We start from the raw sequence: 6109 nt of genomic DNA, 5'->3' as shown, positions 1-6109 counted from the left end.
CCCTTCAACCCAAACCATTCTGTGATTCTATGATACTATGATAAATTTCCAGAATAAGAATGAAGTTGTAATTAGCTCTTATTGTTACAGTAAGTATCATAAATGATTAAAAAATACTATGAAATTCAATTCCATACTAATTTGAATATTAATAACTAATTTAAACTAACAATCTTGTTGTATTTTTTGTCTTTAAAACCAGCCCCCCACCTCTGTACGTCAGCCTCCCAAGCAAAGCCCATTGAACCCGCACAAATGGCCAGGTTTACACAGGAACAGGCTAGGTGAGTTTGATTCTGTAATTCACATGATGCGGATGGTCAGATGATGTTGCCTATCATCTATTGTGGCCTATTCTGACTGTAAAATGGTAAAGTGAATGTCAGACCTTAAAATGCTTAAAAGACATGCAAGGGAAAACTACAAATAGGAAAACTTATGAAATCAGAATCCTGTTCCACAATATTATATTGATAAAACTGCTAGAAAAATGTCAGCATGATTCTCTATATCTAATAAACAGAAAACCATTCATTTCTATATCAGTGTAATTGTTGATAGACACTTGCCTGAGTAGTGCTTGACACTGGAATGCAGTTACATTTAATCTCTCTTCAGGGATGTAAGGGCCTGGACATTTAACGTTAGTTTTCATTATTTTTAGTACAAAGATCAGCAAAATATTTTCTATAGTCAAAATAGTAAAGAAGCTTCCATGAGCGCCAATTAATTCACGTAACTATGCAAATTTCTGAACATTTGGCAGAGGAACAGGTACTGCATGGGAAGCTGGGCCTTTTAGAGTCTTCAGCATGATCATACCCAGCTGCTCCCCAGCCCAAACATTCACATTCCTGTTTACTGCTTGGCTGCCTGGAAGCAGCCTTCGGCACAGGTCCAACATGGCTCCAGCTCATGTGTCTGTGTCCCTGGTGAGAGACACGTGGCTCTGCGGTCAGCTCTACCCCAGCTGAGAGAAATACCAGCTTGTCAGTTCCTGGCATTCCAGGTCCTGGAAGGGACCACAAGAATCTGCTGCATGCTCCTCAGTACCGGTTTCTGTGCTGACTGCACGATCCCAAAGAAGCAGGACTTACACAACGTCTCTTAGAAAAGACAAAATAAGAAAAGAACTCTAAACTTTCCAAAGTGAGAAACAAGGCAGCTGTCCACAAAACTGAATGATACACTGGAAAGGTAACAAACACTGTAAGAGGTTCTGTAATTACGTAAGATTTGCTACTAGCTGGGAAACTGACAAAGAAAATCAATGTTAGTGTTCAGTTTTTATTTTGGTATAGTCTCCAGAAACCTTCTGCAAGAACACTAGATGGCAGTGACAGATTTGCTCCCTGCAGGACCAGTGCAGAAACCCTCAGCCACAGACAAAAATAATAGGATGGGTGAGGAAGCTACAGCTACTTATGGCAAAGTCTTACAGTTAGTGAAAATATATCAAACAAACAGCACCAATAAATAGAATAGAATGATTATATTTTGTTGAAGTTGGATCTCCAAGGAATAAAGTAGAACACTGAAATGCTTAGGAAACTTACGGATACAGTCACTGTGAAGACCACTAATTTTTCAGCCCATTGATATTTCTTTTTTCAGTATCAATGCTATACACTTAAACAGTGTATTCACAGAGTCATAGAATGGCCTGGGTTGAAAAGGACCACAATGATCATCCAGTTTCAATCTCGCTGCTGTGTGCAGGGTCACCAACCATCAGACCAGGCTGCCCAGAGCCACATCCAGCCTGGCCTTGAATGCCTCCAGGCATGGGGCATCCACAGCCTCCTTGGGCAACGTGTTCCAGTGTGTCACCACCCTCTGTGTGAAAAACTTCCTCCTAATATCTAACCTAAACCTCCCCGTCAGTTTAAGACCATTTCCCCTTGTCCTATCACTACCCACCCTTGTAAAAAGCCATTCCCCCTCTTGTTTATAAGCTCCCTTCAAGTACTGGAAGGCCACACTGAGGTCTCCCCCGAGCCTTCTCTTTTCCATGCTAAACAAGCCCGGTTCCCTCAACCTTTCCTCATAGGAGAGGTGCTCCAGCCCTCTGATCATCTTGGTGGCCTTCCTCTGGACACACTCCAAGAGCTCCACATCCTTCCTGTACTGGGGGCCCCAGGCCTGGATACAGTTCTGCAGATGGGGCCTCACAAGAGCAGAGTAGAGGGGGACAATCACCTCTCTCTCCCTGCTGGCCACCCCTTTCTTAATGCAGCCCAGAACACAGTTGGCCTTCAGGACTGCAAGCACACATTGCTGTCTCATGTCCAGCTTGTCTTCCATGAGTATCCCCAAGTCCTTCTCTGCAGGCTGCTCTCAAGGAGATCTTCCCCAGTTTGTATAAATACCTTTCACTGCCCCAGCCCAGGTGCAACACCTTGCACTTGGAAGGCCAAGTTTCTTGTTGAACCTCATTAGGTTTTCATGGGCCCACTTCTCCAGCCTGTCCAGGTCCCTCTGGATGGCTTCCCTTCCTTTCAGTGCATCGACTGCACCGCTCAGCTTGGTGTCATCCACAAACTTGCTGAGTGTGCACTCCATGCCATCGTCTATGTCACTGATGAAGATGTTGAAGAGCACCAGTCCCTAGACCAACCCCTGAGGGACACCACTTGTGACCGGCCTCTACCCTGACACAGAACCATTGATCACAACCCTTTGGCTGCGTCCAGACAGCTAATTCCTAATCCATCAAACAGTCCATCCTCCAAATTCATGCCTCTCCAATTTAGAGAGAAGGATGTGGTGAGGGACCATGTCAAAGGCTTTGCAGAAGTCCAGGTAGATCACATCCATCTCATCGACAGACTCCAGGAATCTCCTATAATGTCTACCACCCACCTTGCTGCTATCCCAGCAGATAACCCAGCAGGTGGTTGAAATCCTCCATCAGGACAAGAGCACAACACCTCCTGCAACTGAAGCAAGAAGGCCTCCTCAACAGGCTCCCCCTGATCAGGTGGCCTGTAGCAGACCCCAACCACCAGATGCCCTTTACTGACCGATCCTTGATTTTAACCCACAAGCTCTCGATTTGATAGAATCACTGAAATCACAGAAACACCAAGGTTGGGAAAGACCTACAAGATCACCCTGTCCAACCATCCACCCATCACCAATAGTTCTCACTACACCATGTCCCTCAAGACAAAATCCAAACTTTCCTTGAACACCTCCAGGGTCGGTGACTCCACCACCTCCCTGGGCAGCCCATTCCACTGCCTGACCACTCTTTCAGAGAAGTAGTATTTCCTAACATCCAGCCTGAATCAGCTGGTGCAGCTTGAAGCCATTCCTTCTACTCTTATCACCAGTTACACAGGAGAAGAGGCCGACCCCAGCTCACTGCAATCTCCCTTCAGGTAGTTACAGAGAGCAATGAGGTCTCCCCTGAGCCTCCTCTTCTCCAGGCTGAACATTCCCAGCTCCTTCAGCCGCTCCCCATAAGCCCTGTGCCCCAGACCCCTCACCAGCTTTGTTGCCCTTCTTTGAACCCGCTCCAGGGCCTCAATGTCTTTCTTGCAGTGAGGGGCCCAAAACTGGACACAGTACTTGAAGTGCAGCCTCACCAGAGTGTTTTTGTTTTTTTTTTTCTCAGCCTAATTTAAAAGAAGACCTCAATCTTCAGTCTTCTAGATGAAAGAGCTGCATGTTCACTTATGATGTGGTGAGTTTATTTACATTCTTTTGCTGAAGGTGTTTGCTCTTCAAATACAATACAGCACTCTTTGGAAAAAATGGCTGCTACTGATCAGAAAGCTCATGGAATGTAAGATCAAGCCATGATGTCAGTCATGATTCTTTTCTTTATACAAGATGGTCTGACTACACACGCTCTAAGTCCACACAAATTTTGGGGTTTGATGAGATGAATCTACTGCTCGTAGGGGAAAACAGCATTTCAAGAGATGATCCCAGCAGTTCTCCCCGACATTTTGCCAGAGGTTCAAAGCTCACAGAGATTGCATTCTGCACTGGCAACTTCCCCTTTCCCACACGACACTATTGTTCTGTGGCTGGAACATCCTTTTTGCTCACAGCTCTTCAACTGCATACTACATTTCCAGCCAGCATTGTTCAGTCATGCCTCTGGCACTCACAACAGGTACCTCTGTAATGTCATGTGCCCTTATCTCCTGTGCACTGTGCTGTCTGCCCCTCTCTGTCTTTCCCAGAGAAACTGAAAGGGGGAGCATTATCATCTAAGAAATATCTTTCTAGCAGTAGAGAAATAGATACTGCCTTCTCACTTTCATAATAAACATGTTACTGCCATAGTAGCAAAGCATGATGCACTTCTGAGTGCATGTGAGTGAACCACTCAGGTTGTATCTTTACCTCTGTATGAATTGCTCTGAGAGCCTGCTGCCAAGTGGTAGGAACTGCTTCATGGAGTAGCATCCTGAGAATTATCTCATTCATACTATGTAGTCTGCAATGGACATCACATGGTCTTGTTCTGCTCTTAAAGAAGAAAATTTCCTTTTCTAACCAAAGCTTACATCATCTGAATATAGTTTTCACAGGAAAATAAAATGACCGTAATGACCTGCAGTCCTCTGAGGAACCTGGGGTTATTCAGGAACCACTTGGATCAGAAGGGTTTGGAGTTCACAGCATCCTTTCTATGTATTTACTCAAAAAAATAACTTTTCAGACATGTGCTAGGCTGTCACCAAAGCCATGTCCCCCACAGTGCCCCATTTTGAGAGGATAAATAGTCCAAGGGCTATTAATGTCTGCCATGCAGGAACAGCATGCAGCTACAGTTAGGTGATACTAGAAACAGTGACTAGTATGAAGGACCCTCCATTTCTGGGCGTGCTTTTGCCTGTGTAGCTCATTGGTGCCCCCCAGGTGATTCATGCTGACATCCCTGAGTCTCAGGCAGGAGGACACTGCTGGCTGCAGCTTTGGCTAGTGAATTCAGTGGAGTCAGTGGAGTCGGTGGAGGAATCAAGGTAACGTAGGTGGATTCAGCAGACAACCATCATGCAGATCCCAGCAGGCAAGGCGTAGCATGCATATACTTTAAATGCACAATTTCAGGGTTTTCCTAAGCAGATAAAGAGATAAAGTCCCTTCTAGCAGGGACTTGAAAGTGCAGGAAGTGCTCTTCCTTACACAGATGACTGGGGCTTATTCTTCATACTAAGAGCAATGTTATGCTAACATTACTGGTACAGTTTACATTTGAAATGAAAATGATTGAAAGTGTGCTGTTTGCATTATGACTACTGATCCACAGGACTTAGTTCCAGAAGGCTTCTCTTCTCCTTTCATTCTAGCCAGAGAATAATCTTTCTTCACACGTTTACCACTGGCTGTGGCTGAGTATTCTTGAGCTCAGCTATTTTGGCCTGGGCCTACAGAGTACTTCAGTAAAAGAAGGTATGCAGGCCTTTGGGCAAGGGTCACAGAAGTATCACAGAAGAACTGAAGCACACTGTGAAGCTTGGGCCACAGAGTTCTGAAGAGGAGATGTCACCACTCACTGAGGCCTAGTCTGAGAGATTTGAAATCAAATCTCTAACCTTACACAGGCCTCCATGTTCTGGCACATATGCTGGCCATAGTAAGCTGGTAAATCAGAAGTCTTACCTCTGGTCCAAACCATCTGTTCTGCTATAGTACATGTGTGGATAACAGCAAGTGAATCATGCAGAGCTGCAAGAGGGGTCAAAAGACCTCAATGGTGAAGAGAAGTTGGAATAAGACAAATGACAGAAAAAATTTGTCATGGAAAGCTGCAAATGCCCATGAAATAAGATATCTGAGGGTACAGTAAGCAGACTGCAATACAGGTACCCCCAAACAATCAGCACATGTCTGCAGTGCCGTGGAGTGCAGCTTCAAACAAGGAATCACCCAATTATGTGACTCAACAAGATGGTGAGGATGTGGTCAAGCAACTGGAAAAACCAACCTATTTCCTTGGTAAAATGCGTGCTCCCCTTCCATGCTTTGATCTATTAGTCTACTACATATGATCCTACAGACAAAGTTGTAAAGAAAATCTGTACTTTTATGATTCTGACAAAGCTTAGACACAAGGTGGTAGATTAGTTTCTGCCCCCACATAGTCCAT

This window comes from Tympanuchus pallidicinctus, unplaced genomic scaffold, assembly GCF_026119805.1.
Source record: "Tympanuchus pallidicinctus isolate F22 unplaced genomic scaffold, pur_lepc_1.0 scaffold11, whole genome shotgun sequence".
NCBI classification, from domain to species: domain Eukaryota; kingdom Metazoa; phylum Chordata; class Aves; order Galliformes; family Phasianidae; genus Tympanuchus; species Tympanuchus pallidicinctus.
The sequence above is the reverse complement of the archived record's forward strand: the minus strand, read 5'-3'. Positions refer to the sequence as shown.